Raw genomic sequence first — 16,060 nt, 5'->3', positions numbered from 1 at the left:
CACATGTATGACATGGGAAAGAAAAGCAAATCACTCCAGTTTCAGTAAATTCTTGCATCTGAACTATGCGATCTCCTCATGGCAAATTTAAGGTACTGTTAACACCCAAAATGCTGACAGACATGGGAGGCTGAATGACATTTTCATAAAAAATAATCAAAGAACTAGATGGAAGAGTAAACAGGACAGTGTGAAGAACCTATGCCTTGTACGAATTCAACTTAGATCCGTGACTCTAATTCAGATATGCTAGCGAGACATGTGCTACCGGGGTCTAAGCGATGTCAGGCAGGGCAGCCGATCGAGGCTACGGTCTACCCCAACGCCAAATCAAAGTCCTTCAAAAGAAGGCATCGTGCTTACCCCATATGAAAGATGGGAAAAAAGCACGTTAAACGAAGAAGAAGAAGAAGATTAGGATCTTTAGATGAAGAAATACCAGTCAGAGTAACCAGGAAAACATGAGAAGAATACGTGAGATGTAAGACCCTAAGAGGAACACCACTAGAAATGGGAGATGTACCAGATTTTGTACCGTCCATACCCAGTTAACTAAGGAACAGCAACCAGTGAAGTAAGCATTAAAAGAAGAGAATGGGAGGGGCACATGTTTCAACAAACTAGGTTATTTAGTTTACCTACGCAAGATGCAATGGTTACTTCAGTGCTACGGGTGTTAAAACAAGATTTCCCCTACTGGAAAATCATGAAAGGGATCTTTAAAATACCCCCATATGCCACAGTAAGGGAGGATCTTGGAAGCAAGTTTCTTCGAGAGAAAACCTAATTGTTTCAAGTGTGGCATGTCACTAGTTGAGGATACAAGATCTTTGTCATATGAACAAATATTTTATTTTCAAGACCAGTTCTTCCAGTTGTCTAGATATAAGTCTTAGTTTTATGGATAACTGACTTAAATTTGTTTAACTAGATTAACTACTAAATATTTCATTATATAACCACGCTGCAGAAATTTCTAATAAAGAATCTCCTTATGACCAAAAACAGTAGAAATGGATTTTCCTACCAAACCTCTCCCCTCGCTACAGCCTATCTCTCCACCCTATTTCCTTTCATGTGTAGACACAGTACATCCTCTTCTGACTCTCCCCTGACTGTCAGCTCAATGAATCATCCCCGCCTGACTCTCCCTTCATCAACAACGATCTCCCCGTCCCACTCTAAGTAAAAAACTACTCCCATTTACTCTGGCGGGGAGATAAGACTCGCTTCTTTTTATCAGAGATTTCCTTTCTACAAAAACGTGAATTACAGTAATTTTGCGAACGAAAAATTAAGAGAAGGGAAAATATACCACATAATCATTAGACATTTACCGGGAAACAAGGAGCCACAGAAAAAGTCCAATACAATATGTACAATTTTGCAAGTAAAAGACAGCCAAACTATTTGGAAATATGTTTTATCCAAAAACGAAAACAAGGCAAAATATATGTAATCGGCTGTATTTATCTGATACATTTGAGGAGAAACATGCAAACAGTAGTAACTCTCTCTGTCAATGCCAGTCTGTCTTTCTCACTTTGACTATCTTTTGCAGAAACTATAGGACGTTAATTTAAAAGGACTGATATACGTATTCATGCAGACCCCGAGAAAGTAAAAAGTTCCTTTAAACCGGTCACCGAAATGAAAGAAGGCTCGAAAACAAGGGCAGACCTCTGCTTGAAATGAGAATAGCAAAGAACCAATTTCATTCTCCATTAGAATGTCATGTGGATCATAATCCTCCTCTGCGTTTGGATATTTTGATCCTGGTATAATAAAGGATGTGTTGTTCCCCGATCAATAATCCCATTCGGCATCATATTTGATTAAAGAACATTGGATGACAAGCTATACAAACGTCGACTGGCAAATTTTTTTACACTTAACTGTATTGCACAATGCTACTCCGATGATGCAGGACACTAGAAAATTTTAAGCGGCATGAAGAACTGAAGGAACATCCAGATAATACTGGATTTGCATTAGATTTATTCAGCAATAAAACAAACTAAACGCAATTCTTCCACATATAGCAAAGGCTACTTTTAGCACAAACTAGGAAGAGAACATAAATTGGAGGATAAGCAGCTTATAAGAAATGATATATGAAAGGGGTTAAAAGAAGAAAACGAGTGCAGTGGAAAATATCGGGGCAGAGACAGAGGACCAAAACCTGTGATAAATCATTGGGAAAAAATGAGTAAGCTTAGCTGCATCTGTAGAGCAAATCATGTCTTACGCTGTAACTCAGTATCAACACTAAATGGTTTTAGTACGTCCCATTTTCCAGCATCAAGACGCTCCATGCCGGAGAGCTAATAAGCGCTGCAAATAGCCCTCTGGATCTTTATTAAGAGTGAAGAGATATCATGACATTTTAGGTCCTGCAGACAAAGAACATAACCGAGGGAAGAAAACATGGGAAACTCATGCTCGTAACTGAAATAAGGCAACAGCGATCCAATGGGATAAGTTTCATAGACGAGCTGAAATTATATAATATATACATATGTACATGCATACATATAAATAAATAATAAATAAATAAATATATTTATTTGGGTAGTGGGTTTATGTGGCTTTTCTTAGCAACATTCACTTCAGGGTGTGATGTCCCTGCCTACACGAGTTGGGGTAGAAGATACTCTTTAGCCTTGGCAGGCAACTCTTTTAGGAGAAGGATACTCCGAAATCAAACCAGCAGGCAGAAGGGGTTTTTTAGCCTTTTGGTAGGCAACCCTTCTATGAGAAGGCTGCTCCGAATACATTTCTTGTTCTCCAACCTTGGACTGTGCCATAGCCATTGTACCATGGCCTTCCATGGTCTTGGGTTTGAGTTCCCTTCGCTGAGGGTACAATCAGACATTTATCCCGTTTTTCTTTCACTTTCCTGTTTTTTTTTTTTTTTGAAAACTGTGTAGGACGTGTTGCTGAGGAAGCAAAAGTTGTTTGTTGGATCATCAGGAAAGTGCACTTCTCCCAACTGATGAAACAATATATTTTTAATTGTAGCCGCTTCTATCATCCACTGTTCCTTCTTCCAAACGGCTCTAAAACCATTTTCCTCATGTTTTCGGGCACTCGGTAATCATAGGTCCGGTGACGGTTACCTTTTCTTTACTGTTAGGCTTTAGAGTTATTTGAGTTTTCCCAAAACTCGTATAAATTGCTACCTTTCACAGAGTCTTCGGTTCCTGTAGGCTTAACACTGCGTCGCATGTCCTACCAACATTTGCATAAATAAAATATAAAGTTAATTTCCCTTTCTCTGGGCAAAGTTATGTATACACACACACACATACACACCATTTACGAAAACTCGAAATAACGAATAATAACGAAATGTTAACACGAACAGCGAAAGTCCACTTACGCAAAAGGGAATAAGAAGTGGGAATATGAGAAAGAGAGCTTTCACCAGCAAGACATTAAAATTCCCAGTTTATATGTTTTGGTGCAAATTATCGCGCCTATGCAGATCGAACATTAAATACAGAGTACAATGGAAATGAACGTATAATTAAATTCATGAAAGCTTGCCATTTAACGATTTAAGCGTCTACTGAATAGGATATTGAAGAGCTATAACAGCATAAGACGGCTCTGAGAAGTGGTCGCTCCATTTCCTGAACTGGTTCCCAAAAGAACGTCTCGTTAAGAGAGAGGAAAAAAAAAAGATTGATAGTCAAATAAAGGCATTTTCAATTGCTTCACTTTCCTCTCAAAAGGTTTCTGATTCCTCGAATTCCTCCCAAGTAAAAGTTCAGATGAGGAAGCCTTCTAGTTTTATTTCACTGTTACTTTTCCCGCTTCAAGGGGCAAGGGCGGATCTAAACCTTCTCCGAATACGGAAATGAAATTTCGCTCGAACTATAAATGGATTTACGTTAGTTTTGGATACTTTCACCATTCCTCTTTATAAAATGGAGCTCGTGCATGCAATTGGAAACATTCAGTAAATTTAACAAAGGCTTGAATAGTAAAGATAGTCAGACAGTAAGGCCCAAAAGCACGTCCAAAGAGAGAGAGAGAGAGAGAGAGAGAGAGAGAGAGAGAGAGAGAGAGAGAGAGAGAGAGAGAGAATCTTTCAAAATTATCAGTTTATAACGGTCGCAACTTTTAATGAATTTCCTAATTATTATGGTCATTATATATATATATATAACGACATTATCAAATAAATATTCATTAAAGAACATAGTACTTGGCACTGATAAGAGATGTCCTACGCAAGAAAATGTGATAAAAATTATTAGAAAGAACATTGTGACACTGTCAGACTGCTTGGTCTGTCACTCTTTAAAATCCTGTAATGCTCAGAGTAGTATTGAGATCATTCAGTTCTTAAAGAAAATATCTGGGAGATTTTACCGGTAAGGTACACCCAGGATCATTTGACTATCTCCACTGAGATACACCATAGTGGTTCTTTCTAATTCTCTTGTCTTGCGGGTGGGATTTTCTGTCACTATTCCGAACCACAAGCTCTATTTCACTCACTATATAAAAGAGTTCGAACGGAAAAACTGTGTACATGTTTCTGTTCAGTAATAATTTCCGGACCGTTAACCATGGTAATAGAATTGTAAATGGAGCGTGATTATCATCTACATCCTAGGTGATTTTCTCCTCTGAATAGGTTTGATGTTAATGCAATCATAATTGCCAATTAGAAACACGTTGGTACATAATGGTAAAAATGATCTGATGGTTGTGAATCTAAATGTTGATAGCTTGATTTCAAGTGATTACCACTACTCCCATGTTGATTGACCTCGCAATACATAACGTCACACCAATTACTTATGTATACGCTTGCATTTACATTTTTTTTTGCCAAAGCCTGAGCTGGGGTGTCTAAAAAGAACGTCAAGACAATTGTCATTAAATTGTTCATAGTTTAATTGTTGTATCAAGAAACAGCAGATACATTAACCTGCATAGAAGCATCATAAATGTACGTCGACCATCTTTTCTTCTATATTATTCACGCCTCTCTTGCAAGTATTATCAGGCTTCCTGTATGTTCAGAATATTCGTACTAGTAGTTAAAAGTATCCTTTTTTTTTCACCCCTCCAACAACTTCGACCTTTAACCATCTTGAACTATCGTCTCCCATTCTTTTTCTACAGCCAAACAACCTCATCTTCTGATGTGTATTAGACATTTAACCTCTTCGTTACAGCTCGACGACATTTCTAACCTTTTCATTCGTACGACATCAAATATGACAAGATGTAAATCAAAACATGGTAATGAACACGTCATTTTCATAAACACAAATAACCTCTAGAATTCTTCATATTTCCAGTCAGTTTTGCAGTGAAGTCGGTGAAGATAAGTAATTCTCAGGTTGGTTGGGTGTGCGGTTTTTCTTTTTCTTTCTTTAGGTAGAGTATCAAGCTTCCGTTTTCCATGAGGCCTATAAACTTCAACTTTCAAAGAATCTGTCTAATGCTCCCACCACTTGGTATATTTTCATTCAATTTTCTCATCCTGTTGCCCTCACCCTATTTTATCTAAAATAACAACACACACATACAGTATATACAGTATATATATATATATATATATATATATATATATATATATATATATATATATATATATATATACACTCTGTATATCATATATTAATATAACGACCAAGAGAGAATGTCAGGCGAGCTAACTCAAACTCAAAGTCAATCATTGATAAGTTTTGGGGTCACAGTGGCCCTATGCCTTCTTCCCCTAGTCCCTTGGCACTGGCCTGAACGCAAAAGTTGAGGTCTTCACTGATCATTTCATAATGCGAAGAAAGGAGAAGATGAAGAAGACGAATTAGAAGAAGGAGAGAGAGAGAGAGAGAGAGAGAGAGAGAGAGAGAGAGAGAGAGAGAGAGAGAGAGAGAGAGAGAGAGAGAGAGAGGCGAAGCAATTGAATCATGGAAGCCTTATCCAGCGGGGTGAAGAAAAGGGCTTAAAATCCTTTTTGAGACAAACAAAATGTAATAAAATGAATCAGGCTTCAAAAGTGATGAGGAAGTAAATCAGTTATTATTCTACAAAGGCACACAATACCGTTGCAAGGAATATTTTTGCAGTCCTCGGACACCAGATAATAAAAGCTAATGGAAATAAAATACCGGATTTTTTTTTCGACTGGGAAACTGCGAAATAAATTAAGGATTCAAGTCAATATGAGTTATGTACACAATGTAAATCCAATTAATTTTTCTCTATAATACTGAAAAGAGAAAGCTGTACAAAATCAATAAACCGAGGAAGTAGCGCCATCCTGGAACTGTAATTCATAAAATCGACTTTGGAATCATAAAGCAAACATAAACCACACAACTGAAGCTTGATCTGTTAATCTTTCCTTTCTAATTTATCTATTTCTTGTAACAAGAGATATGTATTCATCACAGGAACTGTCTATCAATGTATAAATGCGTATATATACTAGAAAATTCACATGAAATGCGTATCGTTTCAGACCCAACAGCAGTAGGTATGTTAAACTAGATCCACATACACATGCAATCTATTAAGTTTGATAAAAATGATTTCCAATTAATGTAGCAATAAACTGTAACATGACGTTATTTACAACGAATCTGTGTGAGCTTTATATATATATATATATATATATATATATATATATATATATATATATATATATATATATATATATATATATATATATATATATATATACACATTCAGGCGGAAGTACACAACAGCAAGCAGGAGTCCAAAGAAGACGATGTCAACGAAACGGTTGCATATTATTAAGAAACGTTTCGTGTTACTTAAACACATCATCAGTCTGTAAAATTGAAAATACACATTAATTCTCTAATTTAAAATAAAAGCTAAATTAAAAATCTCCTTTCTTTTTACTTTTTATGTATGTTGTAATTTTAAAGAATTTAACTGCCGTTTTTTAATTTAGCTTTATTTTAAATTAGAGAATTAATGTATTTTTTCAATTTTACAGACTGATGATGTGTTTAAGTAACACGAAACGTTTCTTAATAAATATGCAATCTGTTTAACTGACTGTCGTCTCCTTTGGACTCTGTTTGTTGTTATATATATATATATATATATATATATATATATATATATATATATATATATATATATATATATATATATATATATATATATATATATATATATATATATATATAAAGCTTCTAGAGACCTAAAAGGAAATCTGAAGGCCTCGGCAAAAAAATATGCAAACAGTGACTTTTGCACATAAGTAAAATTGAATAAATGGGCTTAAAACTCTTATTTAAATTTTTATCCTTGTGTATATATATATATATATATATATATATATATATATATATATATATATATATATACACAATATACACATGCACACACATATATATACTGTATATATAATATATATATAGTATATGTATATATATATATATATATATATATATATATATATATATATATATATATATATATATATATATATATATATATATATATATATATGTATATATATATATATATATATATATATATATATAATGTGTATATATATTATATATATATATATATATATATATATATATATATATATATATATATATATATATATATATATATATATATATATATATATATATATATTACAAATATTATATACTATTCTGACCTCTCTGCTTTGATTTAGTAGAAGTATAACCAAAAAAGAGAGAAAAAACAAACAAAGGGAAGCTTCCTCTGTGTACAACATGGTGGTAAGGGAGCCGAAAGATAGTTGTTGTGATCCAAAACCACCAACCGTCTTCAGAGGATTATAAGTTTAGTTTAGGGACCTATCCCACAGGGAAGGTTTCACTAGGGCCACCTTTAGTTAGGGTATCCTTAAGCCCCCTTTTCCCTAAAAACTACATACTGGCGAGTTTTGTTATCTTTCAGGCTACCAGCCCGCTATAAAAGGCAGGGGGGAGTTGTCTGCAAACAATGACCCACGCTTTCGACCGCAGGTCAGGCAATCCAGAGGTCACGAGGAGTGACAGTACAAGTGGTATTGCTCTCGCTCCCTTCTACCTTTGTCTTCCTAATTTAGTGGAACCAACGAGGATCGATTCAACAGACCCTGGGCGTCAGATGCAAGTGCGCACAATTGCTCTACGATAAGGTAAGTCTGAAGATGACAATTACTCGCTGTTCTCCCGTTATATCTCACACTGTATTTCTGTGTCAAGTTTCTCTCTTATCAGTCACTGACTAAAGAATCCTAGTGAAAACATATCCCATTTATGAAGTCGGCTATATGAAGTACAATTAGTGTTGCCTAGTGAGATTGCATAAAGTATCCTCCATGGTGTTAACATAATATTCTCAATTTAAGATACACTCCTTGCAGTAATTAAGGGTGAGTGAGAAGATTCGTCTAAGTAAAAGTCAGGCATGCCTTGGAACCTGGTCATACCTTTGTTTGGAGGAGGAATAGCCATAATACACTAGAGAACCGATTATAAGAGCATCATTACAGCGACTCAGCTGTTGCGTCATACTCGACAGTGGGCAAAATATTATTGTGTCCAAAGGGGGACGAATTGGGGAGTTGTTGCTGGCTCACATAGATTTTCTTACTTTCATTAGTTTTCTTTGTTGGACTAGATGGTTGATCAATGTGGTTTATTTAATTAATTTCTTTCAGAAAAAATAAAAATATTCAGTAACCTAGTTCCAACTGGCGACCGAATCTAATTAAGTTAATTATCTGTCTTTCTGGGTAACTTTTAGCCTTAATTGATGGGATTACATGGGTCTTTGTTTAAGCAAGGCTTTATAAATCACAGTAATTAATACTTAAACTCATCTGCCGAATGACCCATGTAACAATATAAATATATATATATATATATATATATATATATATATATATATATATATATATATATATATATTCATATATATATATATATATATATATATATATATATATATATATATATATATATATAACTATAATTTCTTACCTATAAATCATTTCTTGATTTTGTGACGACAGAGAGAGACATTTTTTATTTTTAAAGGCAAGTATCAGCGTAAATCCTTTCCTACCGCCACAACAGATTGGTGTCAAGTGAATCTAACCCCTCTATTAAGACAGTTGGTGTTCCAGTTACCATCTGTAAGTCTTTAGATGATTAAAATTTCCAGCCTCCCTAATCGGTCTCATTTTCAATGTTGAAGTAAAATCTAGAAGGCGGCATACGAACATGAATACTGTGTCCTAGTTAAGTAACAATGTATGTCAATCTACCTTTCTCTTCAAATGTTTTCTACAGTGAACACCTTGCTTAAGACATATCAGCCGCTCAGTGCTTTTACAACCAGGCTTTGACGCCTCTTTTAATCCAACGAGATCATCACATTCAATAAAATCCACCGCTATCATTTCCTCCAGCTATGAAACCAGTTTATGTTACTGAGAAATCGACTGACAATGTCATTTCCGGTCAATCAGCTACATGCACTTGAAAACCTGACAATCTCACATCAGTTTTACCAATACTATGTCAAACCACGAACTTCTACTTTCTACACGTAGCTGTAAAATTCTATTGACATTGTAACAACGTAAACAACTAACAATTGGTTTTTGCAATTTTCACTTAAGCGTGAACTTCCTTACCCCTCCCCCCCAAAAATACACATAGACACACACACACACACTCCTCCCCTCCGCTCTTTCAATTCTGTTCCGGTGTCGGATCTAGCCGTTATCATCCCATTCCACGGAGTGACAAGCTAATTAAGTCATTTTTATACAAAACTTAATTATCTTCAAATCACAGGCTCTTTCATAAGGATAACAAATACTCTTGAGTCTTATTATCCACCAACGTTTAGAGCATTTTGTCAATTAAGCTTTCATGTCTGGTAGAAGCCGGTGAAACACCTCAGCATCTAGATTCTAATTGACAAGTGGGGCTAATACGCTTTGTGGAAACATATAAGCAATCTTCCTAGGATACGAATTATTTTCTCTCTCTCTCTCTCTCTCTCTCTCTCTCTCTTGGGAACTACCCGTTTATCTCGTCTGTAGCTTTCCTTCCATCTTTTTCCCGGTGAAAACCCGCCAAAGTTTCTCTAATGTTTTACGTAAAACAAATTGAGACGTAATAGCCTTTTACACTACCTTGATTGCCAACGTCGCAGAACTGTCCCACTAATGAAAGCAATTAGTTAAGAGTACTCAGTTGTGATTAAATTATCTGGTCATCCGGTCCTGTTGAACTCAGAGTCATGCTGGAACGCCCGATTTGGACATGGCCAAATAGTCCAATTCATTATTCATTGATGGGCAGCAAACCTAACTCTTGGGGCTGGATTGGATTTAGAAATTTAGAGTGAACAGCCAATCACTGGGACAGCTGCGTCTTTCAGAGCTTTGCATTAGGTATGCAGGCACAATGAGATGCCAGTCTACATTTGCATATTTTATCCTCGGGAGGGAGTCCCTGTGTGAATGCGATCGATGTATCTATCCGAATCCGTTAAATAGTTCTCAAGACATTTTCATAGGTATTCTCTCCGCTTTGTTGGTGCAAGAAACCAAAAGGCAATGGTGACAAATACGTTTAACACGTAAATCATGGCAAAGTCTGGAAATACTAAAAGCAATGGTGCTGAAAGCACTGCTGAAAGCAACGAAACAGCATCCTAAGGCAGAATAAAAACTTTTTTCATGTTGACTAAAAATAGGAATATTTAACGACAAACCACTTTACTTGAGTGAAACCTTATAAAACTCCATTTTTAAATGCTGAAGAGAGAACGTACAAAAAGATATAAAAAAATCCAGTTCTCGGAAAAAAAGTAATACACTGTGCCGAACACATTCCTCCTTAACAAAAAATACACCATATTTTACAAGGGATGTAGAGCAGGAGGTTGAATTAGAGGGAAAGAAATTTTGGATTAAAGATTCCAAAGGGGCCGAAGTAAGGGGACCTATATTTAAGAGAATGCGAGGTGAGGAAGGTGAGAGGGGAATAAGTGAGGTAACTATGAGCAACTATGAGCATGGGGATGAGGGTGAGGGGAGGGTAGTCTTGGGAGCGGGTCCCAGAGGAGGGTAGGAGGATACTGAACAAAGAAATTCTGGTAAATAGAGAAACTTACTAAGAGGAACAAGATCGGAACTTTATCGTTTCTTTGTTGATGACAAGAGGCCCAAGAATCGAAAAAAACATAATTGGCTGCGCTTTCTTGTTCTGTAACTAGGAATTAATGAAAGAAGTTTCCTGGTAGAAAAAGTAGGTGTAGTTATTTTTGTTTCATATTCAAAGGTAATTAATCAGGAAAAGTTTCTGATCCCGAAAGCTTCTAAAAGTATGAAATGATCACAAAACGTTCTGAAAAATACGCTAAAAATGAGAGAAAACACTAAAAATAAACTTCTGACTAATGCAAATTTTAATATCCATGATAAAAACAGGAATCAAGGAACCAAGAAGGAAAATAAAACAAAATAAATGCACAATCGGAAGGGTGAAAATAAAAAATACTTACATTCAAGTTGACTTTGCGTTTGCCTCTACTTTCCTAAATATCTCTCTTCTTTTACATTGACCTTCATTCTCTCTCTTTTTTTGTTTTTGTTTTTGTTTTTTTTGTTCGTTCCGAATTTCATTTCCCATTTTCCCTCAAGGTTTTCAGTTTGCTCGTGGGTCGTTATTGCTAAGAAGTAGGCAGATCAGAGCTTTATTTCTGCTCGACCAAAACTCTTCACCAGCCTACTTACGCTTCTGTTGTTATTTCTCCAAGTAAGCATTTCAAGTATTTTCAATTCAAACAAGTAAAAAATGCGCCGAAGTTGCTTCAGCGGAATCGAGTTTTCCGCACAGCGTATAATCAAGGCCACCGAAAATAGATCTATCTTTCGGTGGTCTCGGTATAATGCTGTATGAGCCGCGGCCCATGAAACTTTAACCACGGCCCGGTGGTGTCCTATCCTATACTGCTGCAAGAAGCACGATTATTGTTAACTTTAACCTTAAATAATATAAAAACTACTGAGGATAGAGGGTTGCACTTTGGTATGTTTGATGATTGGAGGGTGGATCATCAACATACCAATTTGCAGCCCTCTAGCCTCAGTAGATTTTAAGATCTGAGGGCGGACAGAAAAAGTGCGGACAGGAAAAAGAGCGGGCAGAAAAAAGTGCGGACAGAAAAAAGTGCGGACGGACAGACAAAGCCGGCAAAATAATTTTCTTTTACAGAAAACTAAAATTAATCACCAGCAATTATGGTAGTCCTAGAAGTTCTTCCTTTCTTTCCTCTATTTTCATTGTTCTTTCCGTTTTATTTTAGTTTAAGACGTCCCTTTTTCCTCATTGTTATTACAGCATCTCAGGAAAGCAACACAAATCCTAAAATATGGGCACTGTGTCTCGCTAACACCCGGCATCGCACATTTATCAGCTACATTGAGATCATCTCTGTTCTTTTACATATATCAAGTCGGATATGAATAATGAAGCTGCCTACCAGAGAGAGAGAGAGAGAGAGAGAGAGAGAGAGAGAGAGAGAGAGAGAGAGAGACTCCGGAATCCCAATGGGACAAGCACCCATCCTCCACTTTCGTTCCCACAAATATTTCTTTTGGCTCCCAAACTCTTACACAATGGCTCCCCATTTCCCTTTTAATTACTAAGATTAAATTAGATTATTTCAAGCCTTCCGAAACAAACAGTTGCATATCTGCATGACAAACAGAAGTAAGGTTTGCAGCGACCAATAAAAACGACAGTGAAACGGCAGCTAACGAGTTTTCTTGACTGTTTGGCAAGGTGGAAGTTGGTTCATTTCCTTATTTGGCCACATTTACCATTTCCCTTGAGCTGAGTACCATTTTTGTCCGCCCTACTTCCCCATAAACACCTGCCTTGACTGTTCATGCGTTAAAAAACAAATCCAGACCCATACATGAAAATAGTATTCACCAATATCTACGTCCATACAGCTTCTGTTTAGATAATTCTCTACAACGGTGAAGTCACTCCTATGCAATGGACTCTATCCATTCGGAATTACCCGCAGGATATGGTAAACACAGCATATAACGGTTTCCTTGGAATAACTTTCACAGCATGAATACTTAACAAATATTTAAAATATCGCTTAAATGTATAATACCTAACAAATAAGCACTACAAGCATAACCATCGTTCCTAGCGAGACCGCTGGGGTGTAAGAAAAGGCGGATTAACACCAAAGCTTTTGTCTAAAATGTTTCGTGCATTTTCCCACTCCAAGAGGCAAATACATTCAAATGCGACACAATAAATTACTTCGACGATGGAGATAAAACCCGTGAAGGAGCTTTCCAAATCTTATATATATATATATATATATATATATATATATATATATATATATATATATATATATATATATATATATATATATATATATATATAATATATATATATATATATATATATATATATATATATATATATATATATATATATAGACTGAAACTTCTCGATTCCCTTACCCCGGCACAGAGGTACCATAGATGAGGAATAAAAGGTAAAAGGCGCAGGCAAAGGTCTTCTTAGTATCATGATGCACTGGGATATTCATGCCTTAGGAAGTTCGGGACCGTCATGGCAAGGTCAACTTGGTGATAATAGGTACTCGCGATTCTTATGAGAAGTTAGTTAAAATGAATCTTACTCGGTGAGTGAGAGAGAGCGATTCAGTGATTGAGTTCGTAAAGTTTCAACTTGATTTCTAAAAACTGCGTCAGGTTAACGAAGAGGGAATAAAAAATCTTGGCTGATTTTGTAATAAAAAAAAAAAAAATGGGATTCGTGAAACAGACGATGAAACTGGATGAAACCAAGGAAAATATCCGAGTTGTCGACTGAATGCAACAAGAATCTCACCACGAGGAGGAGTGCTTTACAAATCAGGAGGGGGAGGAATAGGAGGAGAGGGGATGTGGGGAGCTGGTGAGGTGTCTACAATCCTGACGTCTTGGAGGAGGAAAGGTGTTGCTTAGTTGAGGGAGAAAAGAAAATCAAATTTAGATGATACTTTAAAAAAAAGTGCGGAAGTTTTCTATTGGATTTTTTCAAATTGACATTTGTGGGGAAAAGAGGACATTTGTTTGTTTAACGGTAATGAACGACTTTCTTCCCATATATATTGCATTTCTATCCGTAATTTCAATTGAGATTACGTGCTGGAGAAAAAAAATCGAATTTACCATAATAAAAAGTGTGTTTGTATAAGAGTATGTGCGTATTCCTTGGCTATGGGATTAGGCTGGGTGTCTTTCCAGATTTTAACACACATCCTGTGTCACACCCACAGCGCAGACTTTAATTCAGATCAGTCTGCTAGTTTCTGTTACAGCCTCAGCAACAAATAGATGCATAGAACGTCATAGTTAGTTGACTAATGCTGAATTTTATTCTATAAATACAGCCTTAACATATTAACAGTCAGCTGGGCTGACATAAAGAAATATATGAATATAAAAAAGCAGCAGTAGGACGCAACTGCAAGTGAAGTGTAAACAACGTTAATAGTTAATAAGATGAGCCAACAGAAACTATTCCATTAACAACATAAAAGAATAAGGAAGGCAAACAAATGCCATCAAAAAGGGTAATGAGTGAAAGTGAATCAAAAGCTTAATGAGAAATTAAGCGAAAAATATGTGTTATTGAAGACTGGTGTGAGAAGAATGAATACGAATACACAGGACTTTCTTGGAGCATTAGTAGACGAACTTGTAACAGCTGGATGTTTGGGGATTTATCGAGAAGCAGCATGAGATGAACATCACGTCTGACTGTTAATGGCTCTTTTTTCGAGGACAATAGATTTATTCACAGTTATTTTGACACTTTTAGAGATGTAACTAGAAGAGCGATAAATGGGATCGGTACGGTAATGGACTATGAACTATTTCCATCAAGGTAAAAATAATAGAATGGAAAACTGAAAAATAAAAGTTGTAAAAACTTTCTGCTAATGGATTAATGTATCATAAAATCCATTTGGATGCATAAGAAGATAACGCCAGATGAATGACCAGCTATAACGCCAGGCAACTGTTTTACTGGATTTTCGCTGTTCTATCGCTGGCAGAGGTATGTATGTATGGAAGGAGGGGACGGGTAATAATAACCCAAAGCCTACTGAATAGTCCCAGCAGAAGTGTGGGATTTGATCAACTGATACAACTGTTTCAGGACGGAAATACTGGGAGGTGCTGATACGAGGTGTAAACAACAAAACTTAGTATTCTTTATAAACGTGAAAACAAATTTAACACTCAATTAGTCATGGCAGTATGTAGGCCTAACTGGTGCCCGATGGGTACTCGATGTAGCAGCTATGTAATGGCAAATGCCTATGCAAATTTTGCTTTCACTTCAGCGAATGCGGTATCTTCTGCCAAATTTCCTAAAAAGCATTTAGGATTTCGATTACTTAAAGGGGTCACGCTTTTCTGTCATCGCCTAAAAGAACCTATAAACTGAGGTAAAAAGTCAGGTCTAAGAACAGTCTTCCGAGAAAAAATGGGAGGGTCTTATTGCTAATGATAATCTGAAGCAAGAGGTGCGAAGAACAGACGGTGATGATAACATAACGTGAGCCAAAAAAAATCCGTAACCATCATAACATCATGCCATTGTGGTAAAAAAAAAAACACATTATTTTCCAGTACCGTATAAAGCCAAGACTTGCTGGTTTGTGTCTCGTGTTATGAAAGACTCCGTGAGAGGACGTTCCACAGTAATAGCAACAAAATGATGCACATCGCACATAAATCGCAATAACGTTGGATTAATGGGATGAATTATACCATCCACCTCTGATTCAATTCCAAGGATATATTAATGATATTGCTGTAGGGCGGTAATGGGTAACGACTACTTCAGGCTGTACTTATAACGCTTACCTATTAAACCCATGGTAAACAAGACACTTGAATCTAACAAAGAAAGAATATAAAGATCATACAGTGCTGAACTTTAACTTGTATTTC

This window comes from Macrobrachium rosenbergii, chromosome 12, assembly GCF_040412425.1.
Source record: "Macrobrachium rosenbergii isolate ZJJX-2024 chromosome 12, ASM4041242v1, whole genome shotgun sequence".
In the NCBI taxonomy this organism is placed as follows: Eukaryota; Metazoa; Arthropoda; class Malacostraca; order Decapoda; family Palaemonidae; genus Macrobrachium; species Macrobrachium rosenbergii.
The sequence above is the reverse complement of the archived record's forward strand: the minus strand, read 5'-3'. Positions refer to the sequence as shown.